The sequence below is a fragment of the Mustela nigripes genome, chromosome 1 (genome assembly GCF_022355385.1).
Source record: "Mustela nigripes isolate SB6536 chromosome 1, MUSNIG.SB6536, whole genome shotgun sequence".
Lineage (NCBI taxonomy): Eukaryota > Metazoa > Chordata > Mammalia > Carnivora > Mustelidae > Mustela > Mustela nigripes.
In genome coordinates this window covers 252686836-252705028 of record NC_081557.1, presented here as the reverse complement: position 1 = coordinate 252705028, position 18193 = coordinate 252686836, and positions in this window count along the sequence as shown.

Sequence of the window (18193 nt, the reverse complement as noted above, 5' to 3'; positions counted from 1 at the left end):
TGCTGCACAGTCTACCGTCTTTTGCAAGCCATCACTTGCAAAAAGAGATTCTACCAACAATCTACCAGCTCTGTTATCACTCAGAAGCTTGATGGCGGCAACCTTGGCTTCCTCGAAGCATCCTCTGAGTCACTGACACTGTCCGTTTACTCTCTTCCTTTCGGTTAATTTGGTCCGTTTTTCAATTCATCCCCGTTGTCAGTTTATACAATATATCAGCATCTTTCAAGTGTCTCTTTGGATCACGCAAGGTGAAAAAAATACAAGTGATGACCTGATCAAAAATATAAAGGGATCAAAATATATAAAGAATATATATATGGGATCAAAAATATAAAGAATTCTCCAGAATAGAAAATGATAGAAACAGAAGAAAATATCGAAGACAGTAAAGGAAATATAATTAAGGGAAACATAATTTGGGGATAATTACCCTGCCATTAATGCCTAATAGTAAAATATGATATATGTCAGAAGAGTTTCCATAATATCATTTATTCAGTAACTTCAGTCCCGTTGAATGCCTACCATGTGCCAGGCTTAACACTAGTGCTAACATTAGAACAGTGAGCAAGACAGGATTCCTTTTCTTAAGGAGCTTACATTTTAGTAGATACATACTGATAAAAATGTAATTCCAATGTAATGAGAGAAATGTTATCATGAGAGAAGTATGGATTAATTAAATAGAAAAAAGAGGTTTCGGTAGTACCTCCAAAGAGCACCTCACCCAGATTTGAAGGTCAATAAAGGCTTCCTGTAGAAAGTGTTATCTAAACTAAGACCTTAAATATGAATTAGATTCTTGGCAGAAACGGCTCCAGGCTGAAATTTCAACTTGTACAAAGTATCGGAGGTAAGAAAGAACACGATCTTCTTCAGAAAATGCAAGCGTAGTTTGGCTGAAGCATAGTATAAGAAGTGAGCGAGAAAAGGGTAGAGAAGCCATTTTCTCTATCTCATGGATGCAGGGGTAGAGAAAGCAGCTGAGAATGCAGGGTATTTCATGCAATCCCATGGTCAATGGGAAACACTGAGGAGTTTGTGTAGAGCTCACTCTGTACGTTGATTTAGGAATGAATTGGAAAGAGTTAAAATTGGGAGAATGGCAGAAATACTAATTAGGAAATTTCCAAAATAATCTGACCAAGATATTAACATATTCATACTGGGATTGGAGAAACGTTAATGGATTACACGGATATTTAGGAGAGAGAACAAATTTTATGCTCCCAGGTTAATCATTAAGTATCAAGAGAGTGAAGAGTTATGAGTGTCTCCCAGATTCTTGACTCTAGGGGGTGCTACATTCTTGACAGGTGACCCAAGCAGCATGTGCAGGTCAGACAGAGCTTCTTGTTATAACATATCCTATTTCCCTAGTTACTCAGGGTATTTTTTAAAAGAGTTTCTCATTGTTCAACATATCTAAAACCCTGTAATTATCTTAGGGACTGAATTGTGTCCCCATCAAATCTTTGCTTTGAAGCTGTAGCCCCAAGTTGACTGTATTTTGGCAGCCCCTTAAAGAGGTCATTAGAGCTAAATAATGAGCTCTTCGGGTGGCCCTAATCCAGTAGGACTGGTGTCGTGATAAAAGGAGAGATTAAGACCTACAGAAAGAAATGCCAGAGAGCAAGGTATATGAGGACACAGAGAGAAGAGAAGTTGGTCACTTTCAAACCGAGGAGAAAGGTCCCGGGGGAACCAAAACTCCTGACCTCTTAAGTCTTGGACTTCCTGCCTCTGGAGTCGTGAGGAAGTGAATTTCTGTTGTATAAGCCACCCATTATGGTATTTTGTTATAAGTATTTTGTTATAACAGACCTAGAAGCTAACACAAGCCCCAAAACAGAATTCATCTAAAAAGAAAATTTGCCAAAATTATATGAGAAATGCTTCATATTTATCAGAGATCATGTTAAAGTCTAGGGATAGTATATATAAGCTTAAAAATGTATCTTTTAATGAAGAGTAGCAAAGGGCATGTTGTAACAAACATTCCTTCTCAGTTAATGCTGCCACAAGTATTTTCAGGATTTGTTCAGGCCAATGGAAATTGTCTCAAGAAACTAATCATAAGAAATTAGGTTAACACAGCGAAATCATTCAATTAATGATCTCATGCAGTGGTTATGACATGGTTTGGCTTGAGGAAGATGTCCCCCACATACACACAATACATAGTCCTCTCCATCAGTCCTCTAATAAGAAAAAAATAATAGGCTTCCTAAATAAATGAGATACGAGGTAAATTCACTAACCCTTCTTCCAACCAGATTTCTAAGACTCGAATTCCTAAAACTTCTAGTACCACGACAAATCTCCTGCAAGCTTTTAATGTTTTCTTGGTTTCCTGGTAGCTATTGTAGTCTCAATACTATTGGGTTTCTGAAATTAAACAAACAGCCCAGCATTTTATCAATCATATTATTTTTCAATGGGGTGAAGTAATTTATGCCAGTGATTTCTACCTTCTTCATAAATTCATAATAATTTTGCAGGAAGATTAAGGCTCACATATTAGATTTTTTTAAAAAGAGTTACATGCTGTATCCAGGACTTCCTACAATGGTTGCCCTATTCGCTAAAATCAAGAGCAGCAGTTGTAACAGTATCAAATTCGAAGCACTAAATTTACAAATAGCTTTTCTCCCAGAATATTTTAAAGATAAATACGTGGTTATTTAATAAAATTTGAAGAGGGTATCTTTAAAATAAATTGCCCTTGGGGTGCTTGGGTGGCTCCGTCAGTTAAGCGTCTGCTTTGGGCTCAGGTCACAATACCAGGGTCCTGGGATTGAGCCCCACATTGGGTCCCCTGCTCAGCAGGGAGCCTGCTTCTCCCTCTGCTCCTTGCTTCTGTTCTTTCTTGTTATCTCTGTCTATGTCTCTCAAATAAATATATTAAAAATCTTAATAAACATTAAAACAAAATATATCTCAGGTTTAAAAAAATAAAACAAAAAATAAGATAAAATAAAAATAAAATACCAAAAACTCAAAAAATTTAGTTACTGATATTATTGTGTGGACACAGAATAACAAACAAAAAAATCCTCCTCTCTGTACTCCTACATTTTACCATTTTTAGAGCGTTTTCTGTGTTTGAATTTTAATAGTTTTTTGCTATTATCTTAGATTTCCAATATAGTAACTTAGGAAAATGACCTTGTATCATTTGTTTTGATTTTTACATACATGGTATCATTCAAAATGGCTCATATACAATATATACTTGTAGATGATGCAAACAGATAGCCTTATGTATATATACTTACTGAAAATCAAGAGATTTTCCAGACAGAGCCTGATGATTCCAGAGAAGCTATAGGAACATACTTAGGATTATTCCTGCCAGGTCAAAGTTTGAAGCAAGCACTCCAACTGGTCTTTATCATTGATGTAAATCTTATCGAAAAGCTATTACTGAGAAAGTAACTAAGCTTAAATTACATTGAAGAAAAATTCCACAAGGAGTTTTTATTCTTTTTTAATTATTAACATCAAAGGGCAAATTTAGTGGCATTAATTTAGGCTTGAAAGAAGGCACACTACCTTTGGAAAAGATGGTTCCACAGGGATCAATTTATAACACCAGTGTAACTGAAAATGTATCATGTTCAACAAGTTTAAAGCAAAAATAGTTGAAAACTGCTGGTATAAAACAACCTAGTCCTTTTCCAAATTAGTGCTTTAAGAGGCTCATAGAAAATTAATTAATGGCTCCAAACGACTGTTCAATGGTGGCCAGAATTTCTGTTCTCTTCTGTACTGCATCATAAGGGAGACTTCTCCACATCTAATCCACTGAGCGTGTTTTGGGGGGGGTGTGTGCGTGTGTGTGTGTGTGTACAAAATAATAGTGGAAATAAAAATGGGTCACAAAAGAAAGATAAAGATGCAAAAATTATTTTACTGCTAATGCAACAGTTATATGACAACATCTTTAAAATACGGAATTCATAGACATTTAGTATGCAAACATAATATAAACAAACAGCATGTCAAACAAACCAGGAATTTATGTACTTGGATGGATGGAATTTAAATCCTAAGATACAGAGCAGACTCAAATATTGGCACCAGTACATCCAGATGTCTAGTTTACTTTGTGCTATGTATGCAGTTGGAGAAAAAAGAAAAGCATAAAATAGAGCAAAGAGTGGGAATTATATAAAAGATCATAGAAGGTCAAAAAACACAGAAAATGAGGGCAAGTCACAGACCTAAACGATAGAGAACCTTGAGGGGTTTTCGTGAGAGCAAAGGGAGCGCTATTGACATTGAGCTAGCCACTATTAAGAAATGTGTGAAAAAGTGTAACTGAGAGATCGGGAGATGGAAATCAAAGTCAAGGTTATAGAATTTAGGATGCTCACGGACAGCCAACCACTACCTAGATTAGGTGGATTTTCAGACACCAAATTCCTCCTGCCTCCAGCAATCAGGACAGAACTTTTCTAATATCATTTTAACTTGCAGGTATTTCTTATAGCAATTTGCAAAAGTTTTATACTGAGGATGTGAAATGAAGTTGAAATGAAGTTTTGTTTCTTTGCTTGCTAATGGAGCAACCTAGGTCTCTTGTTAATATTCACTCTCATTGATACAATAGGATAGTACATAACATATACGATTTTTCAACATCTAAATGCACTGTATTTCTTTGTCTTTTATGAGTATTAGTAACTCAGAAGAGCGGTGTCACACAAGCAAATGGCATTAAGCAACACTTTCAAGGTGAGCAGCTCTAAAATAGGAATAGTAAGGACAGTTAATTAACCATTGCTTGAGTATTTAGGATAAGTCAGCAGAAAATATTCATGTAAAGAAGGCTAACATGAGGGTGCCTCCGTGGCTCAGTGGGTTAAGCCTATGCCTTCATTCAGCTCAGGTCATGATCTCAGGGTCCTGTGTCAGGCTCTCTGCTCAGCAGGGAGCCTGCTTCCCTCTCTCTGCCTGCCTCTCTGCCTACTTGTGATCTCTCAATCTCTCTCTCTGCCAAATAAATAAATAAATAATCTTAAAAAAAAAAAAAAAGCTAACATGGCAATGCCATTCTCTTTTTACTCCTACACACACACACACACACACACACACGCATTCAATTTAAGATTGAAGGTATGAATATTGAGTTCTTAACTCTTAATTCAGTTGTGTTCTTAATTCAGTTTTTTTTTCTAAAATCCAACAAAAACCTGACCTAAGGAAACCAAGATGCATCTCTAGTGTTTAAAGATTTTAAGATTTTTAAAAAGATTTTTAAAAAAGATTTTTTTTAAGATTTTTTAAAGATTTTAAAATTTTTTTTAATAGGTTGTAATCTTTGAACTTTGAAAATCCCTTTATTTTGGGCTCCCATCATACAGCTATCCAATGGGCAGAGATGTTTCTCAATGAAATGTAGCACCATCCCACCTGGAAAAGTTTAAAGGTTTGTCTTGCACAGAGAGTAGGTATGAAAGTAACAGTGCCACAACATATCTGATGAGCAGCATGACGCTTCTTCCTCTTGCAAGCAAACCAGGTGATAATTTGAAAGTTTTGCACCTGTCTTGGAACCTGTGACAATATTTGCCACAAAGTTTATAGAACAACATGCTTTCAGTTTGCATCTCTCTAGCTCTCCTGTAATGCTTGTGTTTATGGTCTCTCCTACATGAGTAACCAAATCAACACAAGGTCTAGTATTCATAAACATCGTAAAGAAACATCTTTGTTTTGTGAAGTTTGCTAAGTTTCAGTTGTTTTACTATTTGATCAGAATTTTGTTCTTAAAGACTCGCAAAGGCAAGTCACTACTTCTATCAAATATTTGAAAATGGTTCAAGGCATTTCCCTTCACAAGAAGAGTCTGCATTTGGGATTTCCTTCCTAAGTAATTGTCACTTGGGTTTTTACTTCAGAGATTGGGACATTTTTTCCAAAACTATTGTTTTAAAGTTATTAAAAAAAAAAAAAAAAAAAAAAACATTGCAAGGGAGCCTGGGTGTCTCAGTGGGTTAAAGCCTCTGCCTTTGGCTCAGGGTATGGGGATCGAGCCCCGCGGCCCCCCCCCCCCCAGTGCTCGGCAGGGAGCCTGCTTCCCTTCTCTCTCTACCTGCCTCTCTGCCTAAGTGTGATCTGTGTCAAATAAATAAATCTTTAAAAAAAAAAAAACTATTGTATTTTATATAATAGGATGTACCACTATAATTTTGACCCTAAAATAAACAAAAGATGTATAGTTTTATTCCTTTGGTTATAAAATATTATATAACTGTGTTTGCCATTTTATTAGATAATATGACTAGCTGTCCCATTAACACTAAATCGAAAAGTGTAAAATTTCTAGGACTTCTTTAACAAACTCAACTTTTTTTCATTCGCTATATCCTGTTCCCCTCAATACAAAATTTCTTTGCTGAGTTTAAAATAGAAATTCTCCTCATCAATCCAAACACACCTCTCATTATTCTCCAACACCCACTACTGCTTTGGACAAGTTTACCTTGCTGTCCCTAATGTACGTTCTCTGCTACCTCTGACCTTAACTGTGCTCCACTTCATTTGGGGAATGTCCTCTCTAGGGACCCAAACATCACTCCTTGGGTAATCCAAGCATATAAGTGATGTTATTTCAAAAAGTAGTAAGCAAATCTAGAAATATTATTGATAGGGGCGCCTGGGTGTCTCAGTGGGTTGGGCCTTTGCCTCAGAGGTCAGGTCATGATCTCAGGGTCCTGGGATTGAGCCCCACATCGGGCTCTCTGCTCGGCAGGGAGCCTGCTTTCCCCCCTCTCTCTCTGTCTATTTGTGATCCCTCTCTTTGTCAAATAAATAAATAAATAAATAAATAAATAAAATGTTTTTAAAAATTAAAAAAAATTATTGATAAATATTGTAATTATCTGCTCTTTTTCATATTATTGATAAATATTGTAATTATCTGCTCTTGTTCATATTATATGATCCCAGAAAATGGAAACTTTGTTAAATAAAATCTTGTGTAGGTTCAAAGTCTCTTAACAAAATAGCTTAATAAAGTGAATCACGAACATTTTACTGTATACTAATAATGTATTAGAAACCATGAAAACACAAACAATTTAGCTTTATAGCAAAGCATTGGGTAAAATGTTAATACATATATGCACTTGCCTATCGGTTATTATCATGTTAATTTAAATTGCTAGCTGCCCCAGGGCTCAGTTCCTCCCTTTGACTTTCCTCTAGTGAACCCAAGGCAGCTTCAGAATAAGAGCTCCCAACTCTTGGACAGTTGTGCTTGTTAGGCTTCAGAGTTTCTTGACATGTTTATTCACCCTGAGAGAAGTTCTCAGAAATTTCCTAAGGACTGTGTTACAGAACATTTGACTACAGTATTGCCCCTCCTTTTGACCTAACTTCTTCATTCCTCAGATGAAAGATGAACATGGAGAGTTCATGGGGAGGGGGGTGTTGCCAAACAGCAGGGGTCATGGGAAAATGGAATGATCAGGAAGGAACTTGCAGGAACTAAGTGTGAATGAGTGGTTGAGGGCCTTGCAGTAAGAGTATCAAGTTTCAAGCGGGACAAAGTCAGAAAAACAAGAGGATGAAAAAAGACATCCTGAAAGAGAACTGAGTTGCTGACTAGTATTTTTTGTACTTCAAAGTAACAGAGCACCGCAAATGCTAGAATAACGGAAGTATTATAACAATCACTACTTTCGATATAATCTGTGTACTTAGATGAGGAGACATGGCTGAGTTTGTGCTGACTTTGAAGGGATAGGACCTGGATTTGAGACCTTTTCAAAGACACTTTTCCGAGGGAAGGTAAACTGAGTCCCAGCAGAAGTTGGCCAGATGGAGGTTGAGACGCTACTAGCTCAAAAACTCATGAACACCTTTGAATGTGTGGATCCTACAAATGTTTCATTGTCTTAATTACTCCAGCAGCAACAACAAATGCCTGGCCCCTTTCTGTGTTAGACTCTGGGCCAGGCGGGGAGAAGAACGGTGTTGCTACTGGCTCACACGGAGAGTGGATCTACTCAGCATCCTTTTTAAAGTTCTTTCTATTATATTTCTCTTCTATTGTTCCCAACCCTTCAGTAAAATCTTGTTAAACGTTACAACCTGTTCTCAGTGATTCCTGTGGGGAGCTAAAAAGCCGGCTCTCTGCCCAAACTGAACATGCAGCAGTTTAGACCAGCAACAGCCGCTTGAGAGAAGTTACTCTTAAGATCAAGGGTGAAATAACATGCTCCAGGGCTTGTGGTAAACCGTGAGCAGCGGGCAGAGCAGGATTCTAGAGCCAGATGGCTGCTTGATGTGGCAGTGTCCAGAACAGATGTATATGCATTTGCTGGAGACTACCAGATGTTCCAAAGTAGGATAATCTGGGAAAAGCCTAGACATAATAGAGTCCCTTGGAGTTCCAGCTACATACTATGCATTAGAGGGAAAGGCCATGTGATATATTATTGCCTCAATTCTAGGATATTGGTTAGCATTAACATTAGATTTGTAATGGCGGCACATAATTATATATATTATAAATATACATTAACTTTTTTTAAAAAGGAGTAAATGGTCTAAGGTTTATTTTCATTTTGGTGCATTTTAATAATTTATTATATCATGGCTTGAAAAAATTAAAGGATGCATAACTCTCCTATAAGTAACTCTAATTATGTATTCACCTATTCATTTTAACTTTTAAAATCCTCTAAAATTCAAAGCCAATGCTTTTTTCTCCGTAAAATCTTTAAAAATAAATTCATTATTTTTCAAATGCCTAAATGGTCTCCTGCAGTTTACTTACTCCGTGGCAGGGAGATGGATTCAACTCAGTACCAAATCTAGAAACCAATCTATCATGCCTGGGCTATATGTGAATCAGAGGTGTGCGTTATGTGAGCAAATGAGGAAAGGAAACAAGAAGAAAAAAGGAAATACAGTAAAAGGAAAGAGAGGTAAATGATAATAAAATAGAGTCTTCCCCTACTCCTTTCCCCCATTTTAGACACCAGTGAAACTCTAGACACATTGTAAGTATTAATGGACTTTACTCTGGACGCCCCTTCAGATGTATATGCACATAGGAAATCCATTACATCTATATCCACTGCCTCTTAAAAAGAAGTTATGTCTTCTGGGACACATGTGGCTTACAGATTCCTCCAGAAATAATAGAACCTCACAGGCTATTTCATAGGTAAGAAAAAATGGCCTAAGAATTCTTACTAAAAAATTTGTTGGTAAGGACTGCAATATCATATATATTTTCCCCCGTTGGTTATATAGGGTTCCAAGAAAATGCAATACATTTAAAATGGAAAAATATTTTACATAGCTTTGTCCCTATCATTTATGTTTACCAATTTTGTGCTTAAGATACATTTTCTAAATTTATATTTCAGGAATCCTGCAAAGCAAAAAAACAAGAAATTAAAGGCCGATATTATTGTACTTGTAAAATAAAATATGACCTAATTACAATTATTAATATAAATTAGACTTGCTTCCTAGATGCTAAAAATAAAAATTGCCGATGACTATTTTAATAATTTCATAATTCTTACACTGTGTGTAGGATCTTATACTATGACAGATTTACTACTATTCTAATTTAATAGAACATAGTTATATGTTCACCAAACTATGAATTTATTTAAAGTGAAATTCTTTCTAAGATCCAGTGTAACTGTAATTTTTGCCAGCAGTAGTATAAATTGCCAGCAGTATTCCTTAAATTTAATCTTTTTCCTCCTTTCCATTTAATTTACCTCATCAAGCCACAAAGTAGTTAGGTAAATATTCTTTCATTTACAAAGATTGAACCCAATTAGAAATATGGGTTCAACTAGGGTTAGAAGGAAATGCATCCAACCAACATGGAGAACGAGTGAGTGAATGGATCGTATATCCAGTTGATGATGAATTAATAAAGATATAGAAGTCTAATTTTTATCTTACTCCATTCATTTTTTTTTTTTATTATTCAGTGACAACTCAGGTATTTATCTGCAAACCTTTGTGGAGAACTAAAATTTGTATTTTAAAATTCATTGTCATTAATTTTATTAATTGTTATCTCCTTGATTTTTGATGCATAATTTCACAAATTGCTTATATTCTACTCTATCATTTACAAAAATATCCTCCTTTATTCTTCATAATTATATTCTTTTGCAGTTATATCATATTCGGTCATGAAACCCACAAATATTCCAAATTCTAGCTGTGTATGCCATTGGTTAAGAAAGAAAACATTATTATTTCCAACATCCCTTACTTACACAAAGGTTCTTATTGAATTTGATGTTTCAAATAACACACTTGACAATTTTATTGTTGTCAGTGATAAGAGTGCAGCTCAAACAAAACAAATGTCCTTTGCTGTCAAAGACAAGGGTATCTCATGTCTTGAATGCCATCACAGACAGGAAATTGCTAGCACTGGTTTGAAACAGGGATTTCAGGAAGGAAAAGGCAAAGGCTTCTTGACAAACTACATTCTTTAAAAATTGTCCATCAATCAAAGGAAGAAAAATTCTTTAGATTAGATGTTAACTCTTCTAACAGAAGCATATGGTTATGCAATTACTCTCCACACAAGAAAAACCCAGGAATTCTAACAATTGCAAGGGCATATTGTGAAAGACTTCATGAGCTTTATCTATTCTGCTGAAATACTAGTGTTAATTAAATTGCATGTAATAAATTGAAGCTATATAGAAACAAGCATGCTAACTATACTTTTAAATCATATTGGTTAAATGCAAAGACAAAACAGGTAAAAATCTGAAAATAAAACTCACCTGTTCTAATTTTTCAAATGTAATCAGAATTTGTAATGCATGTATTTCAATGAAAAGGGCATGTGATAAGTAAATCACTCAAATATTTTAAAGATTACACATTAAGAATACGGTTCTGTCTGTACCCCCTCCATATTTACTGCTACTAATGTCTTGTTATATTATCTCAGGTGAAATCTCAATTGACTGGCAATAGATTATTCAATTCCTTTTTCTTCCAGAGCAACAAGACATTTTACTGCATTTTCTTTTCTTTGCGTTCTTGCCAAAGTCTTTTTCATAAAGATATACTGTATCAAGTGTGCTCCGCATGTTGTGAAAAAGATGTCTCCACTTTTAAATTGCCTTTGGGATGTGGTAAGAAAATTAATTAAATGTATTATATCACATTATTGACTGAATGACTTCAATGTCATCATTTACATTTCTCAAAATATTACTACATATCACAAAGGCAAATCTGATGTAGGAAACAAACCCTAGCCTGTGAGAAATGGGGTGAAAAAGTCGTTGCTCACAAATGAGTAGGATTTAATCAATAATTCTTGCTAACCCATCCTATCAGTAAGCTATTGCAGAACTCAAATATATTTCATGATTTAAAAAAAAAGATATAAAGTAAAAAGGGGGGAATATCACATTACTTTGTCTCTGAAATTAATAGAATAAGAACATAAAGGTCTAGGAAGCATTTGTATGTTTTGGTCTCAAGCATTTGTATGTTTTGGTGTGAGTGAGGTGTTAGATGAATTAGCTAACAAAGAGCCTATGCTTAAACCTGCAACTGAACTGGAAAAATATTGTCACTAATGGGAAAAAGGGCAGAGACTTTACATCTTTTCTGTATTCCATCTCGCTGTGAAGCCAATGGGGCGAGAAATATAGGCAGGCAGAGAACAAAGATTCATGACTGAGAACTCACTGAGAAACAGTTTAACATCTCAGAAAGAACAGAGAAGGCATCCCTAGTCATTAATTATCAAAAAGTCACAATAAAAAGCATTACATTGAGCTAAATGCTACCACCAAACTGGTAGCATTTAGCTAGAGGCAATATTATATAGAACTCTGAGCTGGGATTTGGGTGTTAGACAACACAGGCTCTCTTTCTGGTTCTGTCCCTCCAGTGTTTTATAACCCTAGCAAACCTAATTCATCTTTCTTAGTCTTCATTTCTCCATATTGACAAATGGAGCTAATAACTACAATCCGGAGGTACCCCTACGCCTGCAAGTCAATTTCTGCTGCTTCAGACACTGCACTGATGAACCTTGTATATTGACTTACAATAACTTCCTGCAAGTCATCAATGGATTCAAATCACCGTGGCACTCTGTTAGCTACTGATAGTCTTAAAATCACAAAGTAAAGATTGGCTCGAAGGGATGACTTTGAAAGTTTTGCAAGAAGTTTAAAGATATGTACTTGCTAATTCTTCTAAAGAGAGAAGCTCCTGATTTAACAACAACAACAAAAAGCATTACATGATGACCCACATTACGTAAACAAGCTCAAACTGTTCATGAAAGCAAACTGACAAGTAGATAGTTTTTCCCTTTAGGTTCAGACACAGTATTTGAATGATATGGGCTGGAATTTCTTGCTCCACGGTCTGAAAGAACTTTACATAAAGTTTCTAAGTATTCATGTCTATAAAGAAAGTTATTTCTTATGAAAACAAGCCTCATGCTGTATTTAAAACATATGACTTGATCTTGTAATAAATACCCAAGAATCATTTTTGATTAATTATAATAATTCAAATAAAGAAAAAGAATATAAAGACATATTCCATTGTTATTAAATATTAAAAACTGAAAAGGCCAAATTGTTTATATTATCATAGTCAGACTTATTCTAGCAAATATATTAAAAAGCGTAGTACTATTACTATGCTCTATGCCTCCCAGATACCCATTAGCCTTTTTTCTATTCTGCAACTATTTCAGACACATTCCCACTTCTAATCTTTGCACCTGCCTTTCATTTGGATAGTATGCTTTTCTTGTCAATGTTCAGGTGGCTGAATACTTTTTATCATTCAATTCTCAGCCCCTCTGTCACCTTTTCACAGTCCTTTGCTGACCACACTATCCAAAGTCTCTGCCCCAGTCACATTCTGTCACAGGACAGTATTTATATCCTTCAGAGCACTTACTGATCTCCGACATTACCTTTCTTAAATCACTAGTTACATATTTATATCTGTCTCTAATACAGTCTAGCCAGTATGGGAGACATCCTCAAGATTAATATCCAGGGATTAGAGTGTGACCATTCTAAACTTAATTGCAGGTGGCCCTTTTTAGAGACAGTGTGCTGAGAGTCCATTTATCTTTAGCTTTAAGCCTGATATTCAATTTGGGGACAACAGAGACATTCCAGATAGTTTACATTGACATTGTTACTTATCAAGAAACGAAATTCATTATCATGAGTAGGTGAGCTAGAGGTGTGGTAAAGGGCCTAGTTCTCACACTTCACACCTGGCTGAGAAAATACATCTCATTCCAATTATACATTAAATATTGTTTTTTTTTTAAATATTTTATTTGTTTATTTGACAGAGACAGAGATCACAAGTAGGCAGAGAGGCAGACAGAGAGAGAAGACGAAGCAGGCTCCCTACTGAGCAGAGAGCCCGATGTAGGGCTCGATCCCAGGACCCTGAGACCATGACCTGAGCCGAAGGCAGAGGCTTTAACCCACTGAACCACCCAGGAGCCCTACATTAAATATGTTTACAGAGAATATTTTTTTCTTTTCTGAACTAACGGCAGAGATTCAAATTACAGGTAAATCAAAGTCAGACAGAACTGAATAGTTGTGTTACTATCCCGTTAATATTTCATTTGTCTAACTTGAATGTAATATTGTAAAAATATGTAAATAGCTTTTTATAGAAATATAACAAATTTCAAAAGCTCTGTCAGTTCTTTAAGAGTGTTAGAATTGAGCAAACTTTTAGTAAAATTACCCTCTTACTTAGTAATTAGTAGAATTACTTGCATCTTCCCTTTCCTCCCCCAATACAATTACATTCATTGGCTTAGCTTTTATTGTTGGTTTTCTTTAAACAAAAAGAAACCCAAGTCTCCAGAAAACAGCAACTAGAAGGCTTCAAGGAACACAAGGAGCATGTTCTTTCTATCTCATTTATCTGCTTCTTTCTGATTATCTGTTTAAATAATTTTTCTCAACATACATACCCTCTTTGGTACTCAAGCCACATGAAAATGACCATCAATATCCCCTTAAATTCACGTGAAAGAGATCTAGTTGCATGGAGAGACCAAATTTCAGACCATATTTTAATCTTTATTTTTCTTTCCTTCCCTTTCTCCGGCCCAACTCCAAACTCCTGCCACCACCCACCCCCCCAATCAAAAAGGATTTTGAATTGCTTCTGCCTATCCATTGCCCATCCCTGGACCAACCAATGGCTGTCAAAAGCTTCAGTAATGGGTTCTCTTTACAGTTAAGGGAATTTTTTTGGATAGCAGTGAAATCCCCAAAGATATATTGAGTCAAGGTGATGAGCCCTTGTAAGATACCTGGACTTTTGACAGTAAGAATTTCATTACCATTGAAGGTTTCTATCTAAAACTCAGTAGTATCATATCTGCATTTTATAACAAAAATTAATGGAAGTGGAGAAAATAGTTTAGAGTTAGGCAGATTATGGAAATAGATATTAAGAGTTAGGAAGCTATTTTAATAGTTTAGAACACACGTTGGGTTTCTAATTTAAAGCAAAGTCAGTGAGGTTGTGATCAAAGTGGACAGATTTCAGAGATATTTCAGGGAGAAACTTTATAAAGTTCAATGAATGATTAGGAAAATTAAAGGACAGGTAAATGTTAAGGATGACTTTCTTGTTTCTATCTTGAATCATAAGTTAGATGGTATTTCCAATGCATCGGTAGGGAAAGTCAGAAAAGCAGATTTGGACTGTGGATAAGATGAGAACAATGAGTTCAGAGAAGATGAAATTATAGATAAAAATCATATAAAACTAGGCAGGCATGGTCTGGCTATAAAACCGAGGGTTCATCACGAAGAAATATGAGTCTAACTCTTTACACAATGACTAATCAGAAAATTTTGATAATAGGTTTTCTTGAGAATGTGACCCAAGGATATCACACAGCTGTGCCATCATACTAGTAAGCATTTTTTAAAAACTCTCGTTAGACCCTCATGCTCTCACATTTTATTTTCAAAATATTAACAATCTCTCTCTCCTTCCACTTTGTCCCGGCACAAGCACAGTGTGACACTGTGCACCTTTCACTACATTTTCTCCAAGTCTTGACATATTTCCAAACATGACTAGTCACTTGGAAGGCATCATCCATCATCCATTAACTGCATTTCTTGAGAGGAACATTTTGCCCAGAATCCCATTAGATAAAGTCTTCTTTTTAACATGTCATAATTTGACATTATCAATATATAAAAATACTGTGAGAAGTGAATAAATTAATTAAAAATACTAAAGAAAGTTTTCCTGAATCAAACTGGGTCTAATGTGAGAGGAGAAAATAAAAGGACCTAAATACCAGAAGATAAGGATCATTGGCAATTATCAAAACAGGCAAAATAGAGAAATTCTTCTCAAAGATGAGAGCAATGTTAAATGAAATTTGAATAATCAATATAGCAATGTTAATACATAATATTGATAAGTCCACTTCATTCATAGTTAAATGTGAATATTATCAAGTCACATTCAGCTCATTGATACATTTCAATAGTTTAAATTTTAAAAAAATTCCAAAAACCTAGTATTTGTTAAAGATACCTTCACACATGGGGATGTGAACAACGTATATTCACAATTACTCAAATAAGCTACACAGAAGCATGTATTCTTTGAAAAGTAAACTACCTTAGAGGATACATTAGAAAAAAAGAAATTGTGTATTTATAACCTTAGCATATTAACAATCAAATTAAACAGACTCCTAGTTATAAATACGTACACTGAAAGCAACCTGGCAAGTTTCTATAAATCCAAAGAAACTTATTGTCAAGCCAAATTTAGCATACGTTCTTAAACCTCTGCTGTTTCTCTCTCTCCCTTACCTTCTCAATTTCTCTCTCTGACCCTTTCTCTTTATCTGTCTCTCTCTCTCACACACATGTTATTTATCTTTAAAGATGCTTTAAATCCCACCATTAATCTAAGAAAGAGTATATCTGCTTATATTTTTTAAAGTGGAGAGATAAACCAGAAACAAAAGATTTTAGAAAAAAAAAGTCTATGGTCATACCATCCTGTAAACCCCCGATTTCTTCTGACCTCAGAATTGTGCCTCCTTAGTACTTAGGTAGGAGAAAAAAGGAAACAGAGTTGATAAAATAACATCAATATTTTTATAAATACAAAACAATTTTTAATATCAAAATTCCAATAGAAGATTAATAAAAAAATAAGCATAGCCTACATAGAGTTGATAAAAGTAACTACACTGAAAGGAACTACTTAAGTGATTTTTACTTATTTATTTATTTTTAATTATTTTTAAAGAATTTTTTTTTTTTTTAATTTAAGAGGAAGAGAGAGTGCACCCCAGCACACGTGAAGGAGGGGAGGAGCAGAGGGAAAATGAAAGAGTCTTAAACAGACTTTCAGATGAGCTCCACGTGGGGCTCAATCTCATGACCCTGACACTATGACCTGAGCTAAAAACCACAATTTGGACACTGAACTAATGGACTGAGGCCCCAGTTGCTTCTTTTTTTATTTGACTTTTAAAACACAATGAACTGTTCATTCTTAGTGGGATATACACTAAGGAAAAAAGTGAAAGAAAAAGTTCTCAAGCTATATTTATAGTCATTGTATTTTTGAGCATTAGTTTTGCTTTCCTTAGTGTACCAAACAGATTAAAAAAAAAGAGAGAGAGAAGAAAATGAATAATAATAATGCCGTCTATAAAAACTGAAAATTTTGGCCATGAGTAAAGGAGGCCCATATGTAAGAGGAATTTGAATAAGTAAAAACCTTGAATTCCTGAATTTGTTAAATTTTTATTGGAGCATAAACATGACACCATATATATATATATGTGTATATATATATATATATATATGATTTTTTAAAATATGCTCTACTTCTTTTCACTAAAAATGCCTACAAAGGAACAATAAATATCCCTCTCAAACAGAATTTACTTTCCAAATACCATTTCTCACAAAGGAACAAGAGTTCCTCAAAATTTCAAGCCGGGGCAGGAAATATACAAGATGAGCCTAGAACATGTTGTCAAACCAGACAGAAGAAAACAAACATTGGGATCATGTCAAAAGGACTCTCCTTGGGAGAAGTTCTCCCTATTCAAAACTGAGGAAATTTGAGCTTGAATAAGAATTATAATTTTAAGTGCTTAAAAAGCACATCAAATGTTTAAAACTGTAAGTTCTTAATAAGGGATGTCCCAGTGGTTCAGTGGGTTAAGTGTCTACCTTCTGCTTAGATTATGATCCCAGGAACCTGAGACTGAGTCCCACATTGGGGTCCCTACTCAGCAGGGAGTTTGCCTCTCCCTCTGCCTGCTGCTCTCCCTTCTTGTGCCCTCTCTCTCTGTCTGACAAATAAATAAATAAATAAATAAATAAATAAAATTGATTTTTTAAAACCTAATTGGAGATCTTGCAAGGGTACTAGTGAGCCAACTCGTGATTTTGAAATACGATAAATAAGGAAATGACTCAAACATCTCTCTTGCAATTCTATCCATTATGCTCTGAGCTCAAATAAAGAATTTATGGGGGAGAATTTTTTATTCATCTAAGTATTTTGGGTAATAGTTGAAAAGGAATGACTTAATTAGAATATCACCCTCTTGCAACCCTTTCTAGCAGTGATTATCAATGCCTGCTAAATTCACCAAAAAAAAAAAACCCAAAAAACAAAACAAAAAAAAAAACACACAAGCATCTTCTCATGGACATATACCACCACCTCACAAGGAGCTCTGCCAAAAACCAAAATAAAATCAAGACTCAACCTGATCACTGTATAGGAAGAAGAACAGATGACTCCTGTAGAAGTACCACAGGATGCAATCAGCACAAGTCAAACTGTGAGAAACCCTATAACACAGACTGTAAGTTTTCTTCAACAGCAACAACAAAAATCACAAGAAAAATACTACTGAGATGCAAGTAGAAGGTATAGGATGAAAGAGACTTAAGAGCATGCCTACCATTTGCTATGTATGGAAGTTATTTGGATCCTAATTTGAAGAATAAAATTCTTAGAAAGAGTAAGATATAATTGTGGGAATTTAAAGAATCTTTTTATGTTTAATCATATTAAAGGATTCTTGTTAGAGTTTTATATAATAAGAGAGGTTATATTTTTAATAGTCATCTTTTAGAGATATATTGAA